The following is a 23,508-nucleotide window of genomic DNA, read 5'->3' as shown; positions in this document are numbered from 1 at the left end:
TTCTTCCTCGGCCTAGCGGGGGACTTCGTGTCCTCCAGGGCGATGGGGCACCACCAGCCACATTTAGAAATGACTGCCAAGCTTTGGCAGGTAGCACTGTCATGGTGGTTCATGTCAATGCTTATTTCAGTTTGGCAAGCAAATTTGTCAACATGATGGAGCCGTCCGTCAAACTTATTTATATTTTCACTTTCAAGCAGGGTTTTCTATTTGGAAATACATTTTTCAAAAAGTCCCCCTCACCAAAACATGTGCATCTGTAAACCACATGTTCACCCAAGAGTATATTGGCGCTGAATAACAGATGGATGTATGACGTTACAACGCATACTTTTACAACGCATGCACTTACAACGCAATTTTTACAACGCAACATCCACTACAACGCATTCCATTACATCGCATGACACTACAATGCATTTTTAAAAACTACCTTTACAACGCATTCCATTACATCGCATACTACCTTTACAACGCATAATATTACAACGCATAATATTACATTGCATTTAAGGTAAGTTTTGGATAGTATAGGGGTAAAAATTACTATTCTAACTCCAGGGGGTGCAACAGTAGGGTAAGTGTTGGATAGTATAGGGGTAAAAATTACTATTCTTACTCCAGGGGGTGCAACAGTGGGGTAAGTGTTGGATAGTATAGGGGTAAAAATTACTATTCTAACTCCAGGGGGTGCAACAGTAGGGTAAGTGTTGGATAGTATAGGGGTAAAAATTACTATTCTAACTCCAGGGGGTGCAACAGTAGGGTAAGTGTTGGATAGTGTAGTGTAATATTATGCGTTGTAATGGTATGCGTTGTAAAGGTAGTATGCGATGTAATGGAATGCGTTGTAAAGGTAGTTTTTAAAAATGCGTTGTAGTGTCATGCGATGTAATGGAATGCGTGGTAGTGGATGTTGCGTTGTAAAAATTGCGTTGTAAGTGTAGTGCGTTGTAAAAGTTGCGTTGTAAAGGTTGTTCCCCTAACAGATGCTTATTGTTTCCCAACGGTGCTCGTTTTATCGACCACAGAAGAATGAAAGGCTGAGTGGATCTGCCATGATTCTAAACTGCTGCCATGAGGTTGAACACAGGGCCCTAAACCGGACCTAGAGTTATCTCCCGTGGTGATGGGGACATTAGTCAGTTTTCACTGCCAGTTCAAGCCATGGTTTTCTTGACAGTGACAGGCAATGAAAACTGACCTGTGTAGCCACCCATCTAAATTAGGTGGGCGGACATGGAGGTCACTCTCCGACGGCCCTTACTTCACCGGGACATTGGAGGGAGGTAACCATGGTGGAGACGGACTAGTCTCCGCTGTGACTACACCAATCATCTGCCCACATTTAAATTGGGCCGGTGGACCATTAATTGGTGTTATGGATACTCTGTTGCCATTGCGACGAGTATCCTCGCTCTCAAGGTATAAATCAGGCTCTTAGTTACATTCCACCTCCTGCCCTTTCTCACACAACACTTCCCGTCTCTTTACATCACTTTTACAGCTACTTTTTCATTTTTACTATCTCCTTTAGCCAATACTTCCCTATCTTTCTCATCCTCCTCTTTTCTAGCCTTTCAGACTTTCTCTTGATCTGTATCAAAGTTTGGTGATGGAAAATAAGTTGTGGTCCTCAGAAATGAGTGCCAGGGGCAACCACCTGCACAAATGAGGCTATGATTTCACGGACATGACTGGTATATTGCCTTGTCCACCTTCCCTGTGCCATTCCTTACAACTGGAGCGTTGTTCCCTCATGACTTACACCAACAACTACATACCTCAATTCAATAAAATATATATTTTTCTCTAGGGGCTAGAAAAAAGTCTTATTTTTCTTTTTCTATGTTTTTTTAAATGTGATATTCCTATAAAGGTGCCACAACAATGCCCTCTTTCTTTGTTTTCAGTCTCCTTGGAGGAAGCATGGGGACTGTCCCATTCCAAGCAAGGTAAGTGCTTTCATACTAGCTGTTCTGTGTTTTACTTATCAATTACATTTCCGAGGTAATTACACCTGATAAGGGACAGGTTTTTGACTCATCAATGCAAGACCAGGAATCTTCCATAGAGAATAAGCAACTTGAAAAACTTTATGAAGACAAGTATGAGCTATTTGTCGATGATTACTGGACAGTATGTGTTGTTGCACTCTAATTTGATAAGCAAGCTGCTCTCTTTATACACAGGGTCAGAGAGTCGAGCTGCCAAGTCATAATCAAGAAGTTGGCAGAGGATCTGCAACACTCACACTACATGAGACAAGTAATCACAGTCAGCAACCTTCGAGGCCTGTTCACAAACTTCCTTTTGAAGTATATTTAGTAGTACCACAGTAGTACTATTAGAATACTATAAGAGGCTAATCACAAACCTACATCTGGGGTCTCTGCCTATCCTATCTTTTATGCAGAGATCTAGACACGTGCACCTATATATTTTTGTATTAGATATGATAGGAACTAGGGGCGTAGCAGGAAAATGGGAAATACGACTAAAGTTACTTAACTTCTGTAACGCTCTTTCTAGTAGAGACTCTTTTTATCCACTGATTCCTCACCTTCTGATTGTTTTTCAGCCGTCAGACTTGTGGATTGGTGTGGCACTCGCCCAATTGACCCCCTACAGGCCATGCTGTCCAATGTCTTATAATTTGTTGTGTGTATCGCCCGGCAAGGTCTTGCTCTGGACACAGTAACAGGTTATCTTTCATCTCTCTTGCTTTACTTATGGTTGCCTTATCAGTCCTCGTTATTTAAATTACCTATTGTGATGTGTTTTTTGAAAGGGCAGCAACATATGTTTCCTCCTTCTCCTTTTGTGATGTCCCAATTTGACCTCAAATTAGTTCTTACTTATCTGATGTGTACTCCATTCAAGCCACTCCACAGTCGGCCAATACGGCTCCTCACCATCCCTCGGGACAGCTTGTGAGTGAACTTCAGGCTCTGTGTGTTCACCACCTTCTTCCCCGACATGCTGGTTCTGCGTACCAGGACATCCTTTCTCCAACAAGCTGTGACGCCATACTACGAAAGCCAAACCATCACTCTGCCAACATTCTATATCCCACCTCACTCCTCTAAGGAGGAGAGGCTCCATCGCTTGGAGCCCAAATGAACACTCAGCTTCTACATAGATTGCATCAAGGACCACCGGGTGGACGATCAGCTGTTTGTATTGGTCGTCAGAGCAAAAAAAGGCAAGGCAGTGCAGAAGCATACATCTCATGATGAATCGTGCTTTGCATTAGAATCTGCTCTGCCCTGGTGAAGAAGTAGCCTTCAGAAGGATTGCGTGCCCATTCCACCAGGGTGAAAGTTGCCATCACTGCATTAGCATCTGGTGTCCCTGTCCTAGACATCTGCCAGATAGGTACGTGGGTGTTCCTCCATATCTTCACAAAGCACTATTTTCTGGACAGCCAAGTCCACTGAGCAAAATTCATCTACACCCCTGCTTGTGTTAGGTACTGCAATGGTATCTATTCAAAAAGTGAAGAATCAGCAGCTAGCAGTCTCTATCAGAAGAACAAGTTACCTCCATATATAACACTCTTTCTAGTAGAGACTCTATCTAGCCACAGACTCCTCACCGGCCCTGCCATCCTCCCTATTCTCTGTTTGAACTCTACCTTTACCCAAGTCTAGGAACCTGCACACTGTCCCAAATGGTTTAGATAGTCTTGAAAGCAACTGACATCAGCACATGGGAGAGATGCCTAATAGGCCAGAACATCATTTCCAGAGCGGAATTGCATCAATTCGGAGTACCTTTAAGCATGCAGAGGTACTATGGAAAAGCTTCTGGAGCTTGTCTGATGCCTTGGAAATATACAAAAGGAGATGAATCTGTGGCTAGAAGCCCCTATCAGAAAGGTAGGTTTTCGTGAGGACTAAGGAATGGTTTAGGGAGGGACATGCATCCACCCACAGAAGAGTAAGTCAATTTCTATGCACAAATGGAACTTCTAAAAATTCTACTGCCAAAAAGGTGACAAAACAGTTGTAAACGTACTCCAGCTCAGACCTGGAGGAAGTCCATCACCACACACAGCCAACCACTGGTACTGATAAACCCTCCTACAGAAAATAATAGAGACATGTATTTAAAATAGCAACCCATACGAAATAATGTTAAAATAAATTAATATAGTTTGACTTTTTGAAAATATATATAATTTCATAGTAAGCATATTACAAATAAAAAATATATATTTTATCATAAAATATTTAATTTACTTTAATTTAAATATAAATGTAGCTCTTTTTTAAAATAATTAATTCAGTTTAAATAAGTTTTAACTATAACTTTTCATAACCATCAATATATAATAAATAAATATATCTAGGAGGGATTTTTGCTCAGAAATATAAAAAAAATAATGTTGTTTAATGTTTCAATTAAATAAGCATTTCATCCAAAATTAACTAAATAATGCTGCCACTTTTATGTTTTGTTCTACATTTTATATATATTTATGTATATCTAAATAAGGGATTTATATGAATCTTTAACATAACAAATTTTTTACTTTTTTAAACGTTTCATTAACTTTTTATCAATTTCCCTAAACTTTATGATATTGAAATCTCCTCCACATTCTCAGATATATACCCCTATGTTTACATTCATAAGCTCGGTTCCACCCCTGTTTCAGGGGGTGGAGATATGTAAGTCTGCACTTTTTAGAAAATTTACATTCGGAAAGGGTGAATAGCGATAAGTGTGTATGTATGCATGTACGTAGACAGTATTTTTCCAGTGCAAAACCATCCAAAAAGCAGCGGCACGCAGTACATGGTCAAAAACATGCATAAAGTCAATGAGTCAAAGAGGAGATGGAGCTGGTTTGAGTTTAATTAATGCATTGTGATGTAGTGTTCTTTAGATAGGAAAATCTTTATCTGTTTCCTAAAGTCTAGTAGCATTGGGGTGGTCCTGATGGATACAGGGAAGCTGTTCCAGATCCTCAGTGAATAGATGGAAAAGGCCTGTAGTCTTGATTTTTTTCTTTTTTATACTTCTTAGTCTGCAAACTGATGGTCTCCTGGCTATGGATGTGTCAAGATCCACCAGAGATGGTGAGTTTGTCTGCAAGATAAATGGGGCAATGGTTGGGACAGCTTTGTAAAAGATGAAACTGATTTTGAGGAAACTACGTCAATATCTCCTGGGGGATACACTTAAATAGTAAAATCTTTGCCCAAAGAAGCAGTGTTACACACCTCTTGATTGGATAAAGTCAGGGCATGGAGAAGATGCTTAGCTCAATGTCTTGAGGCGCTGATTGCTTAAAAAATGTTGTGAAAAGTAAATGATGCATTGGGATTAGAATAGGGGTAGCCACCAGGAGCCGTATCAGTTCGGAGTTAAAATGTGTTGAGAAGAATATCTTGTGGTTTAAAGACATAAATTAGAGCATTCCACCAGGAGTACATTACAACTGCTTACATGCGCTATAAAAGATCAGCCTACAATGCCAGAACATTCTATTCAGGATTGGGAAAAATTACAAAATCTCAGTAGCCACGTCCTAGCCACGTCCTACCTGGCAATCGGAGTTCGATGGAGAAAGAAGATGCCTGCAAGTCATCCACGAACTCTCACCTATGGATGTCAACTCACCAAAATGCCAGGGGTAGTGGAAGCAACATCACACGCCATTTGACCTTTACTTTCACTCACGCACTTACACATACACACACATTAATAAAATGCCTCTCCCATAAATACACTCTCACACGCAAGCACGCACACAGCAAACATATAAAAGCATTTTTTACTTACCACAGCTGTCAGAGAGGGTCATATTCCAGCTAATTGTACTCCATTTTTATTGCACTAATTGTGAATAATACACTATTACTCACTACTAGTGTAATAGAAAATATTGCAGAAAACAAGGGAAGTGGAGCCCCAACCAACGTCCATAAAGACGAGTTGCTCCTGTGTTCCTGGCACTGATTTTGCCACCTCTGAGGCCAGGGGTTGCAAAGGTAGAGCCAGTGGTCACCAGGAGCAAGCCAAGGGTCGCAGCTGCAACATCGGCGACTCCAAAAGGAGGAAATGAAAAGCAAAACAATAGTATTAACATCGTTTCTAGTATACACGCAAAATGAGTTCTGAGCTTTCGAAAAATGTTTAAAACAATTGACAAGTGCCATTAATTTCAGTTAGTGAGCACTTTGAACAGTTTGCATTAAAATGAAAGAAATAACAGTTATTGTAGGTTGATAAGTTTTTCCATTGGCATTTCGTGCATTCAAGCGAAATAAATAAGTGAGAACATAGGTGAGAACATCCGGGTTTTGTGCAGAAACAAAATCTCAACTCAGACACTCAGTTTAAAGTCCTCAGCGCTCGGACTAATGTGATAAGTAATTCACACAAAAAGACTATGGGGCATATCTACAAGGCGGCGAGAAAAAATTATCGCCGCTTTTGCGGCCGTTTTCGGCTGAAAAGCGGCTATAATTTTATTGCTATATCAGCAAGGTCACGCTATCGCGTGAATCCTTGCCTTAGCGCCTGTTTTCTGAATGCCCAGCTTTGCATCTCTAATGAGATGCAAAGTGGGCGTTCCTTCCTGAAATAACTGGAGAAATGTCGCTAACCGACATTTCTCCAATTATCAAGGGAATCGCTAATAAGCATAACGATAACAAAAGTAGCGCTGACCATGGTTTTCGCTACTTTCCTTACGCCTGCTTTTCAACGGACTTAGCCATGATATCCTATGGAAGGTGGATATCATGGCTAAGTCTGCCTTGCCCTATCAGCAAGCTATCGCCAAACGTTGTGCGATTAACGCTATCTCCGCGATAAAATTCAGCGTTGGCCGGTGATAATTATCCTCGTGCTAAGAGCGCTGAGCGATATTTATTGACTGGCCTTGATGAAATGCCCCTATGAAACTTGTTACTACTAACCCACAGTAACCAAGGGGCATATCATCAAGCAGGGCGTTAAAATTATCGCTGCTTTAGCGGCAGAAAACTGCCGCTAAAGTGGCGATAATGGGCTTGATAATATGCCGCAGAGAATTCCCATAGAAGCCCATGTTCACACCAGAACATGGGCTTCTATTGGAATCCCCAAGGGCATATTATCAAGCCCATTATCGCCGCTTTAGCAGCAGTTTTCTGCCGCTAAAGCAGCGATAATTTTATCGCCGTTTCTTGATAATATGCCCCTAACTTCCACGTGTAGAACACGTAACTAAGGGGCATATTATCAAGGGCCTTCTCTCTGCTTTTTTGGCTTTAAAAGCCAAAAAAGCGGAGATAATGTTTTTGCCCTATTAACAGGAGGGTGATAACATGCATTAACACATGTTAGCACCCTTTTACCCGACGCCTCCCTTTGCATCTCTAATGAGATGCAAAGTGGGCGTCACTGGCAGAACAACCTTGTAAATATCGCTGATGTGCACATTGCGATATATAAAAAGAGGCCCAGGCATTTTTGCAGACGTTAGTTTTTGGCAAATACCGTGGTTTTCACCAAAAACTAACGTCTGCAAAAATGCTGATTTACCTATATTTTGTATTGGAGGTGGATTATGCTGATACAACCACAGGGTCGTATCAGCAAGGTTATCGTCGTTTTCCATGGAACATCTGGTTTTCCAGCGATGTTCCATTGAAAACACCGCTATCGCAGGAATAATTATCGCCATTGTGCAATGCACTGTTAATACAGCGCTAGCATGGCGATAATTATCTGCGATAGCCGGTGATAACAATTTTCCCGCACAGAACAGCCAGCGGAACAGCCAGCGATAATTATCGCTGACCAGTGATAATATGCCCCTGAGTTCCAGAAGCAAAATCATACAAGAGAGACTTTAGCCCCTAGATAAAGGCTTGGGCAAGCAGTGTGTGGATAAAAACAAGAGATCTGAATAATATGTTTAGACTGAGTTTGAGAATATGATACGTTGATAAATAACCTTATGTTTCTAACCATTGCGATAAAGTGAATTACAATTACAGTCATCCACCCACAGTGAGTAATTCAAATGAAGAGGGATTGAACCAGTGTGACTGGACACAAAGAACTCCTCTTCATTCTCTCTTGCCTTCCCTCGCAGCCTATTTTCCTTCTTTCCCGCGGTGTTATCTGGGAGCAAGTGTTAATATTCACTCCTTCTGGAAAGTACAGTTGGGCATAGGCAGTCCATAGGTTCTGTTTCTCCAAGGTTATGTTTTGCTTCAGTAATGCATACACTGTTCGTATTAGTGCATACCTTTCCCTTTAGATATAGGCCTTCTCCCACTTGTCTAGTGGCGGGCAGAGTAACCTTGAGAAGTAGATAGTGTATGCTCGGCCTCAGGATCGAAACCTATCCTTTGCCCTTTATTATTTAGCTGCATCTGCTTGGAAAATTCCATTGTGGGCGTGCCTTCATTGGTTTTGAAATGTAGATAATGTATCTTTATGCTTGTCAATGTCAGTCCCTCTGCAGCACTTCTAAGTGACTGGGCAGACTGGGATCCACTCTGATTGTATCCAAATAAACAGATATTGGTTTTTATTCTCTACTGTCTGACCGACTCTTCATTTGGTATGGAAGGCTGAGAGGCGGTTGTGAGTGACCGTCACCCGGGTGACCCTAATCGGGCCACTTCCTTCATTAGTCAATCTGAAAAGAATGACTGTTTATGATCAGACCCAGACACGCTAATTCAACATAATCGACTACTGGTCCCTGATAGAGTGTACAGTTCTAGCTCAATGACGTTTAGCAGATAAGAGATAATCATCTCTGTAACTGAATCTTAATTGGAGAAAGCCTTAAAGATTCAGTCTAGTAAGTTTAGTGTTGATACGTCTGTTTGTGGAGGGAATGCATATCAAAAGAGGAAGCTTCTAGTTGTCTGCCTAGCTGAGCTGAAAAAGATATAGGGGCTAAGGTCATCTATCCCATTCCGGTGTTATCATAATCACCTTGGCATTGTGTAGTCTGATTTTCAGGGTCATCCTATAGATCAGAGGAACTGCAGAGAAGGCATAAAGGAGGTCGATTGTCCAGGGAAGGCAAAATGCATCTCCCAGGCAAACATTCAGATTATTCTCCGACTCTTTTGCCTGGGGTAGTCTGCCCAAATTAGAATTCTGATGCTCCTTCTGTGCCACATAAGCCTCTGACAGACTCATTCTACTGTCTGTGGCTACAACCACATCTCTCTGGTCTCCAGGCACAGGGGAAAAGGGCCTATTCCTTATTCCTTTTTTAAATAGTGCATTGTGCAGGTGTTGTCCATAAGTACTTGTACTTGTATCTACTTTATGTGAGGAAGCTTCACCATCAGAACCAGCGTTATCACTCATCTCGAGCAGATTGATATGGAGGTCGCATTCCTCCTGAATATATCTCCCATGGAAATAAAGAGAGTCTAAGGGGCATATCAGCAAGGGCCGACGATAATTATCGCTAAGCGCACTTAACGCTAGAATAATTATCGCCGGCTATCGTGGAATTTTATCGCTGAGATAGCGTGCTATCAGCAACGCTTATCTCAAAAGCAATAAAATTCCTCGCGCTAACAGCCAAAAGTGAGATTATCGCTGGAAATCCAGCGATAATCTCACTCATTTTGGCGTTAGCTTGCTGATAAGGCAGGGCATACTTAGCCATTATATCCACCTTACATTGGATATAATGGATAAGTCAGGCTGAAAGCAGGTGTAAGGAAAGTAGCGTTAACAATTTTCCCGCACAGAACAGCCAGCGGAACAGCCAGCGATAATTATCGCTGGCCAGTGATAATATGCCCCTGAGTTCCAGAAGCAAAATCATACAAGAGAGACCTTAGCCCCTAGATAAAGGCTTGGGCAAGCAGTGTGTGGATAAAAACAAGAGATCTGAATAATATGTTTAGACTGAGTTTGAGAATATGATACGTTGATAAATAACCTTATGTTTCTAACCATTGCGATAAAGTGAATTACAATTACAGTCATCCACCCACAGTGAGTAATTCAAATGAAGAGGGATTGAACCAGTGTGACTGGACACAAAGAACTCCTCTTCATTCTCTCTTGCCTTCCATCGCAGCCTATTTTCCTTCTTTCCCGCGGAGTTATCCGGGAGCAAGTGTTAATATTCACTCCTTCTGGAAAGTACAGTTGGGCATAGGCAGTCCATAGGTTCTGTTTCTCCAAGGTTAGGTTTTGCTTCAGTAATGCAGACACTGTTCGTATTAGTGCATACCTTTCCCTTTAGATATAGGCCTTCTCCCACTTGTCTAGTGGCGGGCAGAGTAACCTTGAGAAGTAGATAGTGTATGCTCGGCCTCAGGATCGAAACCTATCCTTTGCCCTTTATTATTTAGCTGCATCTGCTTGGAAAATTCCATTGTGGGCGTGCCTTCATTGGTTTTGAAATGTAGATAATGTATCTTTATGCTTGTCAATGTCAGTCCCTCTGCAGCACTTCTAAGTGACTGGGCAGCCTGGGATCCACTCTGAGTGTATCCAAATAAACAGATATTGGTTTTTATTCTCTACTGTCTGACCGACTCTTCATTTGGTATGGAAGGCTGAGAGGCGGTTGTGAGTGACCGTCACCCGGGTGACCCTAATCGGGCCACTTCCTTCATTAGTCAATCTGAAAAGAATGACTGTTTATGATCAGACCCAGACACGCTAATTCAACATAATCGACTACTGGTCCCTGATAGAGTGTACAGTTCTAGCTCAATGACGTTTAGCAGATAAGAGATAATCATCTCTGTAACTGAATCTTAATTGGAAAAAGCCTTAAAGATTCAGTCTAGTAAGTTTAGTGTTGATACGTCTGTTTGTGGAGGGAATGCATATCAAAAGAGGAAGCTTCTAGTTGTCTGCCTAGCTGAGCTGAAAAAGATATAGGGGCTAAGGTCATCTATCCCATTCCGGTGTTATCATAATCACCTTGGCATTGTGTAGTCTGATTTTCAGGGTCATCCTATAGATCAGAGGAACTGCAGAGAAGGCATAAAGGAGGTCGATTGTCCAGGGAAGGCAAAATGCATCTCCCAGGCAAACATTCAGATTATTCTCCGACTCTTTTGCCTGGGGTAGTCTGCCCAAATTAGAATTCTGATGCTCCTTCTGTGCCACATAAGCCTCTGACAGACTCATTCTACTGTCTGTGGCTACAACCACATCTCTCTGGTCTCCAGGCACAGGGGAAAAGGGCCTATTCCTTATTCCTTTTTTAAATAGTGCATTGTGCAGGTGTTGTCCATAAGTACTTGTACTTGTATCTACTTTATGTGAGGAAGCTTCACCATCAGAACCAGCGTTATCACTCATCTCGAGCAGATTGATATGGAGGTCGCATTCCTCCTGAATATATCTCCCATGGAAATAAAGAGAGTCTAAGGGGCATATCAGCAAGGGCCGACGATAATTATCGCTAAGCGCACTTAACGCTAGAATAATTATCGCCGGCTATCGTGGAATTTTATCGCTGAGATAGCGTGCTATCAGCAACGCTTATCTCAAAAGCAATAAAATTCCTCGCGCTAACAGCCAAAAGTGAGATTATCGCTGGAAATCCAGCGATAATCTCACTCATTTTGGCGTTAGCTTGCTGATAAGGCAGGGCATACTTAGCCATTATATCCACCTTACATTGGATATAATGGATAAGTCAGGCTGAAAGCAGGTGTAAGGAAAGTAGCGTTAACAATTTTCCCGCACAGAACAGCCAGCGGAACAGCCAGCGATAATTATCGCTGGCCAGTGATAATATGCCCCTGAGTTCCAGAAGCAAAATCATACAAGAGAGACCTTAGCCCCTAGATAAAGGCTTGGGCAAGCAGTGTGTGGATAAAAACAAGAGATCTGAATAATATGTTTAGACTGAGTTTGAGAATATGATACGTTGATAAATAACCTTATGTTTCTAACCATTGCGATAAAGTGAATTACAATTACAGTCATCCACCCACAGTGAGTAATTCAAATGAAGAGGGATTGAACCAGTGTGACTGGACACAAAGAACTCCTCTTCATTCTCTCTTGCCTTCCATCGCAGCCTATTTTCCTTCTTTCCCGCGGAGTTATCCGGGAGCAAGTGTTAATATTCACTCCTTCTGGAAAGTACAGTTGGGCATAGGCAGTCCATAGGTTCTGTTTCTCCAAGGTTAGGTTTTGCTTCAGTAATGCATACACTGTTCGTATTAGTGCATACCTTTCCCTTTAGATATAGGCCTTCTCCCACTTGTCTAGTGGCGGGCAGAGTAACCTTGAGAAGTAGATAGTGTATGCTCGGCCTCAGGATCGAAACCTATCCTTTGCCCTTTATTATTTAGCTGCATCTGCTTGGAAAATTCCATTGTGGGCGTGCCTTCATTGGTTTTGAAATGTAGATAATGTATCTTTATGCTTGTCAATGTCAGTCCCTCTGCAGCACTTCTAAGTGACTGGGCAGACTGGGATCCACTCTGAGTGTATCCAAATAAACAGATATTGGTTTTTATTCTCTACTGTCTGACCGACTCTTCATTTGGTATGGAAGGCTGAGAGGCGGTTGTGAGTGACCGTCACCCGGGTGACCCTAATCGGGCCACTTTCTTCATTAGTCAATCTGAAAAGAATGACTGTTTATGATCAGACCCAGACACGCTAATTCAACATAATCGACTACTGGTCCCTGATAGAGTGTACAGTTCTAGCTCAATGACGTTTAGCAGATAAGAGATAATCATCTCTGTAACTGAATCTTAATTGGAAAAAGCCTTAAAGATTCAGTCTAGTAAGTTTAGTGTTGATACGTCTGTTTGTGGAGGGAATGCATATCAAAAGAGGAAGCTTCTAGTTGTCTGCCTAGCTGAGCTGAAAAAGATATAGGGGCTAAGGTCATCTATCCCATTCCGGTGTTATCATAATCACCTTGGCATTGTGTAGTCTGATTTTCAGGGTCATCCTATAGATCAGAGGAACTGCAGAGAAGGCATAAAGGAGGTCGATTGTCCAGGGAAGGCAAAATGCATCTCCCAGGCAAACATTCAGATTATTCTCCGACTCTTTTGCCTGGGGTAGTCTGCCCAAATTAGAATTCTGATGCTCCTTCTGTGCCACATAAGCCTCTGACAGACTCATTCTACTGTCTGTGGCTACAACCACATCTCTCTGGTCTCCAGGCACAGGGGAAAAGGGCCTATTCCTTATTCCTTTTTTAAATAGTGCATTGTGCAGGTGTTGTCCATAAGTACTTGTACTTGTATCTACTTTATGTGAGGAAGCTTCACCATCAGAACCAGCGTTATCACTCATCTCGAGCAGATTGATATGGAGGTCGCATTCCTCCTGAATATATCTCCCATGGAAATAAAGAGAGTCTAAGGGGCATATCAGCAAGGGCCGACGATAATTATCGCTAAGCGCACTTAACGCTAGAATAATTATCGCCGGCTATCGTGGAATTTTATCGCTGAGATAGCGTGCTATCAGCAACGCTTATCTCAAAAGCAATAAAATTCCTCGCGCTAACAGCCAAAAGTGAGATTATCGCTGGAAATCCAGCGATAATCTCACTCATTTTGGCGTTAGCTTGCTGATAAGGCAGGGCATACTTAGCCATTATATCCACCTTACATTGGATATAATGGATAAGTCAGGCTGAAAGCAGGTGTAAGGAAAGTAGCGTTAACAATTTTCCCGCACAGAACAGCCAGCGGAACAGCCAGCGATAATTATCGCTGGCCAGTGATAATATGCCCCTGAGTTCCAGAAGCAAAATCATACAAGAGAGACCTTAGCCCCTAGATAAAGGCTTGGGCAAGCAGTGTGTGGATAAAAACAAGAGATCTGAATAATATGTTTAGACTGAGTTTGAGAATATGATACGTTGATAAATAACCTTATGTTTCTAACCATTGCGATAAAGTGAATTACAATTACAGTCATCCACCCACAGTGAGTAATTCAAATGAAGAGGGATTGAACCAGTGTGACTGGACACAAAGAACTCCTCTTCATTCTCTCTTGCCTTCCATCGCAGCCTATTTTCCTTCTTTCCCGCGGAGTTATCCGGGAGCAAGTGTTAATATTCACTCCTTCTGGAAAGTACAGTTGGGCATAGGCAGTCCATAGGTTCTGTTTCTCCAAGGTTAGGTTTTGCTTCAGTAATGCATACACTGTTCGTATTAGTGCATACCTTTCCCTTTAGATATAGGCCTTCTCCCACTTGTCTAGTGGCGGGCAGAGTAACCTTGAGAAGTAGATAGTGTATGCTCGGCCTCAGGATCGAAACCTATCCTTTGCCCTTTATTATTTAGCTGCATCTGCTTGGAAAATTCCATTGTGGGCGTGCCTTCATTGGTTTTGAAATGTAGATAATGTATCTTTATGCTTGTCAATGTCAGTCCCTCTGCAGCACTTCTAAGTGACTGGGCAGACTGGGATCCACTCTGAGTGTATCCAAATAAACAGATATTGGTTTTTATTCTCTACTGTCTGACCGACTCTTCATTTGGTATGGAAGGCTGAGAGGCGGTTGTGAGTGACCGTCACCCGGGTGACCCTAATCGGGCCACTTCCTTCATTAGTCAATCTGAAAAGAATGACTGTTTATGATCAGACCCAGACACGCTAATTCAACATAATCGACTACTGGTCCCTGATAGAGTGTACAGTTCTAGCTCAATGACGTTTAGCAGATAAGAGATAATCATCTCTGTAACTGAATCTTAATTGGAAAAAGCCTTAAAGATTCAGTCTAGTAAGTTTAGTGTTGATACGTCTGTTTGTGGAGGGAATGCATATCAAAAGAGGAAGCTTCTAGTTGTCTGCCTAGCTGAGCTGAAAAAGATATAGGGGCTAAGGTCATCTATCCCATTCCGGTGTTATCATAATCACCTTGGCATTGTGTAGTCTGATTTTCAGGGTCATCCTATAGATCAGGGGAACTGCAGAGAAGGCATAAAGGAGGTCGATTGTCCAGGGAAGGCAAAATGCATCTCCCAGGCAAACATTCAGATTATTCTCCGACTCTTTTGCCTGGGGTAGTCTGCCCAAATTAGAATTCTGATGCTCCTTCTGTGCCACATAAGCCTCTGACAGACTCATTCTACTGTCTGTGGCTACAACCACATCTCTCTGGTCTCCAGGCACAGGGGAAAAGGGCCTATTCCTTATTCCTTTTTTAAATAGTGCATTGTGCAGGTGTTGTCCATAAGTACTTGTACTTGTATCTACTTTATGTGAGGAAGCTTCACCATCAGAACCAGCGTTATCACTCATCTCGAGCAGATTGATATGGAGGTCGCATTCCTCCTGAATATATCTCCCATGGAAATAAAGAGAGTCTAAGGGGCATATCAGCAAGGGCCGACGATAATTATCGCTAAGCGCACTTAACGCTAGAATAATTATCGCCGGCTATCGTGGAATTTTATCGCTGAGATAGCGTGCTATCAGCAACGCTTATCTCAAAAGCAATAAAATTCCTCGCGCTAACAGCCAAAAGTGAGATTATCGCTGGAAATCCAGCGATAATCTCACTCATTTTGGCGTTAGCTTGCTGATAAGGCAGGGCATACTTAGCCATTATATCCACCTTACATTGGATATAATGGATAAGTCAGGCTGAAAGCAGGTGTAAGGAAAGTAGCGTTAACAATTTTCCCGCACAGAACAGCCAGCGGAACAGCCAGCGATAATTATCGCTGGCCAGTGATAATATGCCCCTGAGTTCCAGAAGCAAAATCATACAAGAGAGACCTTAGCCCCTAGATAAAGGCTTGCGCAAGCAGTGTGTGGATAAAAACAAGAGATCTGAATAATATGTTTAGACTGAGTTTGAGAATATGATACGTTGATAAATAACCTTATGTTTCTAACCATTGCGATAAAGTGAATTACAATTACAGTCATCCACCCACAGTGAGTAATTCAAATGAAGAGGGATTGAACCAGTGTGACTGGACACAAAGAACTCCTCTTCATTCTCTCTTGCCTTCCATCGCAGCCTATTTTCCTTCTTTCCCGCGGAGTTATCCGGGAGCAAGTGTTAATATTCACTCCTTCTGGAAAGTACAGTTGGGCATAGGCAGTCCATAGGTTCTGTTTCTCCAAGGTTAGGTTTTGCTTCAGTAATGCATACACTGTTCGTATTAGTGCATACCTTTCCCTTTAGATATAGGCCTTCTCCCACTTGTCTAGTGGCGGGCAGAGTAACCTTGAGAAGTAGATAGTGTATGCTCGGCCTCAGGATCGAAACCTATCCTTTGCCCTTTATTATTTAGCTGCATCTGCTTGGAAAATTCCATTGTGGGCGTGCCTTCATTGGTTTTGAAATGTAGATAATGTATCTTTATGCTTGTCAATGTCAGTCCCTCTGCAGCACTTCTAAGTGACTGGGCAGACTGGGATCCACTCTGAGTGTATCCAAATAAACAGATATTGGTTTTTATTCTCTACTGTCTGACCGACTCTTCATTTGGTATGGAAGGCTGAGAGGCGGTTGTGAGTGACCGTCACCCGGGTGACCCTAATCGGGCCACTTCCTTCATTAGTCAATCTGAAAAGAATGACTGTTTATGATCAGACCCAGACACGCTAATTCAACATAATCGACTACTGGTCCCTGATAGAGTGTACAGTTCTAGCTCAATGACGTTTAGCAGATAAGAGATAATCATCTCTGTAACTGAATCTTAATTGGAAAAAGCCTTAAAGATTCAGTCTAGTAAGTTTAGTGTTGATACGTCTGTTTGTGGAGGGAATGCATATCAAAAGAGGAAGCTTCTAGTTGTCTGCCTAGCTGAGCTGAAAAAGATATAGGGGCTAAGGTCATCTATCCCATTCCGGTGTTATCATAATCACCTTGGCATTGTGTAGTCTGATTTTCAGGGTCATCCTATAGATCAGAGGAACTGCAGAGAAGGCATAAAGGAGGTCGATTGTCCAGGGAAGGCAAAATGCATCTCCCAGGCAAACATTCAGATTATTCTCCGACTCTTTTGCCTGGGGTAGTCTGCCCAAATTAGAATTCTGATGCTCCTTCTGTGCCACATAAGCCTCTGACAGACTCATTCTACTGTCTGTGGCTACAACCACATCTCTCTGGTCTCCAGGCACAGGGGAAAAGGGCCTATTCCTTATTCCTTTTTTAAATAGTGCATTGTGCAGGTGTTGTCCATAAGTACTTGTACTTGTATCTACTTTATGTGAGGAAGCTTCACCATCAGAACCAGCGTTATCACTCATCTCGAGCAGATTGATATGGAGGTCGCATTCCTCCTGAATATATCTCCCATGGAAATAAAGAGAGTCTAAGGGGCATATCAGCAAGGGCCGACGATAATTATCGCTAAGCGCACTTAACGCTAGAATAATTATCGCCGGCTATCGTGGAATTTTATCGCTGAGATAGCGTGCTATCAGCAACGCTTATCTCAAAAGCAATAAAATTCCTCGCGCTAACAGCCAAAAGTGAGATTATCGCTGGAAATCCAGCGATAATCTCACTCATTTTGGCGTTAGCTTGCTGATAAGGCAGGGCATACTTAGCCATTATATCCACCTTACATTGGATATAATGGATAAGTCAGGCTGAAAGCAGGTGTAAGGAAAGTAGCGTTAACAATTTTCCCGCACAGAACAGCCAGCGGAACAGCCAGCGATAATTATCGCTGGCCAGTGATAATATGCCCCTGAGTTCCAGAAGCAAAATCATACAAGAGAGACCTTAGCCCCTAGATAAAGGCTTGGGCAAGCAGTGTGTGGATAAAAACAAGAGATCTGAATAATATGTTTAGACTGAGTTTGAGAATATGATACGTTGATAAATAACCTTATGTTTCTAACCATTGCGATAAAGTGAATTACAATTACAGTCATCCACCCACAGTGAGTAATTCAAATGAAGAGGGATTGAACCAGTGTGACTGGACACAAAGAACTCCTCTTCATTCTCTCTTGCCTTCCATCACAGCCTATTTTCCTTCTTTCCCCGCGGAGTTATCCGGGAGCAAGTGTTAATATTCACTCCTTCTGGAAAGTACAGTTGGGCATAGGCAGTCCATAGGTTCTGTTTCTCCAAGGTTAGGTTTTGCTTCAGTAATGCATACACTGTTCGTATTAGTGCATACCTTTCCCTTTAGATATAGGCCTTCTCCCACTTGTCTAGTGGCGCGCAGAGTAACCTTGAGAAGTAGATAGTGTATGCTCGGCCTCAGGATCGAAACCTATCCTTTGCCCTTTATTATTTAGCTGCATCTGCTTGGAAAATTCCATTGTGGGCGTGCCTTCATTGGTTTTGAAATGTAGATAATGTATCTTTATGCTTGTCAATGTCAGTCCCTCTGCAGCACTTCTAAGTGACTGGGCAGACTGGGATCCACTCTGAGTGTATCCAAATAAACAGATATTGGTTTTTATTCTCTACTGTCTGACCGACTCTTCATTTGGTATGGAAGGCTGAGAGGCGGTTGTGAGTGACCGTCAACCGGGTGACCCTAATCGGGCCACTTCCTTCATTAGTCAATCTGAAAAGAATGACTGTTTATGATCAGACCCAGACACGCTAATTCAACATAATCGACTACTGGTCCCTGATAGAGTGTACAGTTCTAGCTCAATGACGTTTAGCAGATAAGAGATAATCATCTCTGTAACTGAATCTTAATTGGAAAAAGCCTTAAAGATTCAGTCTAGTAAGTTTAGTGTTGATACGTCTGTTTGTGGAGGGAATGCATATCAAAAGAGGAAGCTTCTAGTTGTCTGCCTAGCTGAGCTGAAAAAGATATAGGGGCTAAGGTCATCTATCCCATTCCGGTGTTATCATAATCACCTTGGCATTGTGTAGTCTGATTTTCAGGGTCATCCTATAGATCAGAGGAACTGCAGAGAAGGCATAAAGGAGGTCGATTGTCCAGGGAAGGCAAAATGCATCTCCCAGGCAAACATTCAGATTATTCTCCGACTCTTTTGCCTGGGGTAGTCTGCCCAAATTAGAATTCTGATGCTCCTTCTGTGCCACATAAGCCTCTGACAGACTCATTCTACTGTCTGTGGCTACAACCACATCTCTCTGGTCTCCAGGCACAGGGGAAAAGGGCCTATTCCTTATTCCTTTTTTAAATAGTGCATTGTGCAGGTGTTGTCCATAAGTACTTGTACTTGTATCTACTTTATGTGAGGAAGCTTCACCATCAGAACCAGCGTTATCACTCATCTCGAGCAGATTGATATGGAGGTCGCATTCCTCCTGAATATATCTCCCATGGAAATAAAGAGAGTCTAAGGGGCATATCAGCAAGGGCCGACGATAATTATCGCTAAGCGCACTTAACGCTAGAATAATTATCGCCGGCTATCGTGGAATTTTATCGCTGAGATAGCGTGCTATCAGCAACGCTTATCTCAAAAGCAATAAAATTCCTCGCGCTAACAGCCAAAAGTGAGATTATCGCTGGAAATCCAGCGATAATCTCACTCATTTTGGCGTTAGCTTGCTGATAAGGCAGGGCATACTTAGCCATTATATCCACCTTACATTGGATATAATGGATAAGTCAGGCTGAAAGCAGGTGTAAGGAAAGTAGCGTTAACTGTGGTTAGCGCTACTTTTCTTATCGCTATGCCTGTTAGCGATTCTCTTGATAATTGGAGAAATGTCAGTTAGCGACATTTCTCCACTTATTTTGGGACGGAACGCCCACTTTGCATCTCATTAGAGATGCAAAGGTGGGCGTTATGGGAAAGGGAGCTAAAGCAAGGAATCACGCGTTAGCGTGACCTTGCTGATTAAGCGATAAAATTATCTCTGCTTTTCGCCCGAAAACGGACGCTAAAGCGGCGATAATTTTTTATCGCCAGCTTGCTGATATGCCCCTAAGTGAGCTCATCATTCATGAAGTGAGGTGTCTGTGACCAAGCTTACCTGTGGCCAATGGTGATGAAAGGGTTGCCCTAAGAAAAAGATGCATGGACATGTCCTCTGTTAAAGAGAAGTCACAGTCAAGGAGTCTAGGCAGAAACAATTTTGTAGATGATCTCAGGACAGCATTGCCCGGATATAGTAACAATGGCTTGATGGAATCAGACTGGACCTCTCTTCATCGAGATGTCAAGATTGTGGAAAAGAGTGGCAGTAATCAAAAGTTTTTGTTGCAATTTCTGCAAAGTCTGCTTTCAAAAGACAGCTGTCTACATAAGTGAACATGCACATCTTGACTGTGAAGGTGGGCCTTCGAAGCTGACATTTTTGTAAACACCTTTGTTACCGGTGACAGACCATATGGTAGCACTAAGTGCTGGCAATGGAGATTTACCACTGAAAGGTGGAGATATTGCCTGTGAGGACAGATAACTATGTGAAAATATGCATCCTGCAAATCCAGTGGGAGCAGCCAGTTTTAAAACTTAAGGCAGAAAATATATTTTGAAAGTCACCATATTGAACGTCTCCATTTTCATCAACATATACAAGAACACTGAAGACCGCCATCCTGTCTTCGGGATTAGGAAACATCTTGAGTAGCAACCTCAACCCCGCTGACAGGAAGGTATGAATACTATTCTTCTCTTAGCTACAAGGGAGAACACTCTTAAAAATATTAGTGTGGGTGAGTGAGTGGGTTAAAGAGGCAGAGAGGAACAGAAGGGGATTTCTTAAACAAATGGCAGGAATTAACCCAGAAACACAAATTGAAGTCCTATTTGTCCAAGGTTATTCTCTCCCACAGTAGGAAAAATGTCATCACACTGGCATCTCCTGGTGCAGGATTCTGGGAACATTTTCAGAAGTCCCAGGCCAATCATGGACTACAATTATGACAGTTGGAGCTTTTACCTGTGTTGACCTTATGCCAACCTTACTGATTGTCTCAATCCAAACTCAAAGCAAACACCAAGTACACCCTTTTAATCACTAGTTCCTCAGGATAGCATAAGGGAGCTCAGAGAGGTGGTGCCAGATACAAGGCCGAACTAGCCATACCGGGCATTGGGTGTTTTACCGGGAGACTGGAAGGGAGGGGGGGGGGGGGCGTATTGGTAGCACAGCAGCAGCTTTATAATCATTGTAGAGTTCCTTGTATATACAACTGTTTTCAGGCAACAATATGCCAAGTGCCAAGATAACTCTGCTGGTTAAGGTACCTGCTAGAGAGAGAGATAGGAGTTTTGTTTTGGCTAACAATCCATAACCACCTCTTCCAAAATGCTACTCCATCAGCCTATTCAACTTCTTCCAGCAATCAAACCAGAATCTGTATCCTTCCAAACACCAGCTTGGTATCTCAACAGTGTGCTGTCATCTATAACTTCCTACTCCAAGGAAACACTTACCAGCTGTCTATTCTTAACAGAAACCTGGTTTACCAAGGAATGTGTCCCCATCATACCTGGTGCTGTATCTGGCACATACAGTCTAGTAATTCAGAACAGCACAAAGTATGAAGAAGATAGCACATTTCAATTCAAGAGAAATATACACTCTGTAAAAATGTCGAGCCCCACATCAGACTGGGGAGCAACTCACTTGCACTGCTGAACCACTTCCACGTTACTCAGTCATTCCGTAGAAACAACTATAACACAGCCATCTGCATGCGCTTGGGCGTTTCAGCAGTGTTCAGCAACTGAACCACCAGATTACTCTCAACAGATTTGAAGTCCTCATCTTTCCTATCAAACAGAGTTCAAACCCCTAATCACTCAGAGAAGAGCTACATGAGCAATGGAGACCCTCAGGTCTATCACCATTCACTGTAAAACTAATATTGTTCATCCATTCTTTAGGAGTGGCATGCTACACCAATGAGACTCAGACCCACTTCTAAGTAGCCATAAGAATCAAACACCAACATGCTTCTCAACTGCCTACACAAAATCAATTTTTGATGTTCAAAAAACATTTTTAAATCAACCCTACCACACCGACATCCTGATCTCCCATGGCATGAACAGACGCATGGCATCCATGTCCTGGAGCCTCAGCATGAGTCTTTGTAGTCTGCCCACAAAGACACTGAAGCATTTTGAGTTAATAATAAACTCAGAACTTTCCCTAGTACTTCACATTAACAAACAAACCGCAAACAGCATTTCAGTCATCTCTATACCCTCCTCTATGTTGCCTGACCTGGCATACTCTCAAACATTTCAGGCTGTAATTCTACTCATCCTCTCATAACTAGATCACACATATGCATTTCCAGGTCTTCCAGGATAAGAACATAGAATGTCTCATAAGGGTCCAAAATGCAGCTGTAAACCTTCTGCACCATATCTGTCCAACCTGCTCTACACTGGTTTCCTATAAGATAAAGAGTCACATTCGAAACACTGTGCATCCCGCACTGAGCTTATTATGAAAAAGGGGTTACGCCCCTGGAGCTCAATCTCCATATTTAAATAGGTTTACGCTCCCAGATCCAGCAGTGCTCAATTCACCAATAAACTGGAATTATGAAGAAAATGAAAGGAAAGGAGGCTCTCACTTCTGTGTCCTCACTGGTTGACCTATGATGCCGTCTCCCTTAATTCTACTGCTCATCTCTAGAATTCTATCCCCCAGACAGACATTACAACTTAGCTATTAGAAAGCACATACAATTCTGTATGTATCCTGCCTTTGCCACCCCTTAACAAGACTCATCCCCTTCCCAACCCTACCTCTGTACCCCCTCCCCTGTACTCTGCGTTGTACTCCCACCAAATGTTTCTCCGTTCACTATCCCTGCGCCCAATATCATGCCTGTCTACCTCAACAATGGAGCAGCCCTCCCCATGGTGTTAAACATATACCCTTCAAAGGCAGCTTCACCCTTGAAGCCTCCCTTTTGGGGCTAACACCCCACACAGCTGAGGGATCAGCGTGTAACCCTGTACTCGCCAATTGAGCGACCACGTGTTTTTCACAGTAAAAACAGTAATTTATATTGTTTTACTCTCAGGATGTGTAAAGTACATGTCCTGCCTATGTCATATGTTGCACCCGGCCTTCAGGGCCTGGTAGGCCTGCCGGAGGGGTGATTTACACACATGTCCAGGGGAAGTGGTTGCTTTGCCATTACTTTCAATGGCAATGTTGGGGTAGCAGATCACAACTTATTTACTTGCTTTACTTGGCTGACCTCCAGGATGGCACAATCAGTGCTGCAAGCCCTGGGGTACCCATATAACTTACATGCCCTGGGTACCAGGGTACCATTTACTAGGCACTTACAGGTAAGTTAGCCTTTTCCGATTAGGTATATCCAATTTGACATACACTTTTAGGGTCAGGCCACTGGCCCTGAAGTCTGGTTAGCAGGCCTCGGTGCACTCTGAGAGTCGAATAACCGGCAGCATCAGTCGAAAAACTTGGGGGCAACCATACAACAAAATTTATTTTCTTACATGGCCCCCTCCCAAATGAAAGGTGATGAGCAACTAACCTTGTCCCTTGTCATCTAAGTGGAAGAACTGGGAAAGCTCATCTGCATTGGCATGGTCAGTCGCTTGTCTGTGTTCCACTGTGAAGTCCAACCCCTGTAGGGATATGGACCACCTTAA

This window comes from Triturus cristatus, chromosome 3_2 (assembly GCF_964204655.1).
Source record: "Triturus cristatus chromosome 3_2, aTriCri1.1, whole genome shotgun sequence".
Lineage (NCBI taxonomy): Eukaryota > Metazoa > Chordata > Amphibia > Caudata > Salamandridae > Triturus > Triturus cristatus.
This window is presented reverse-complemented; position numbering follows the sequence as displayed.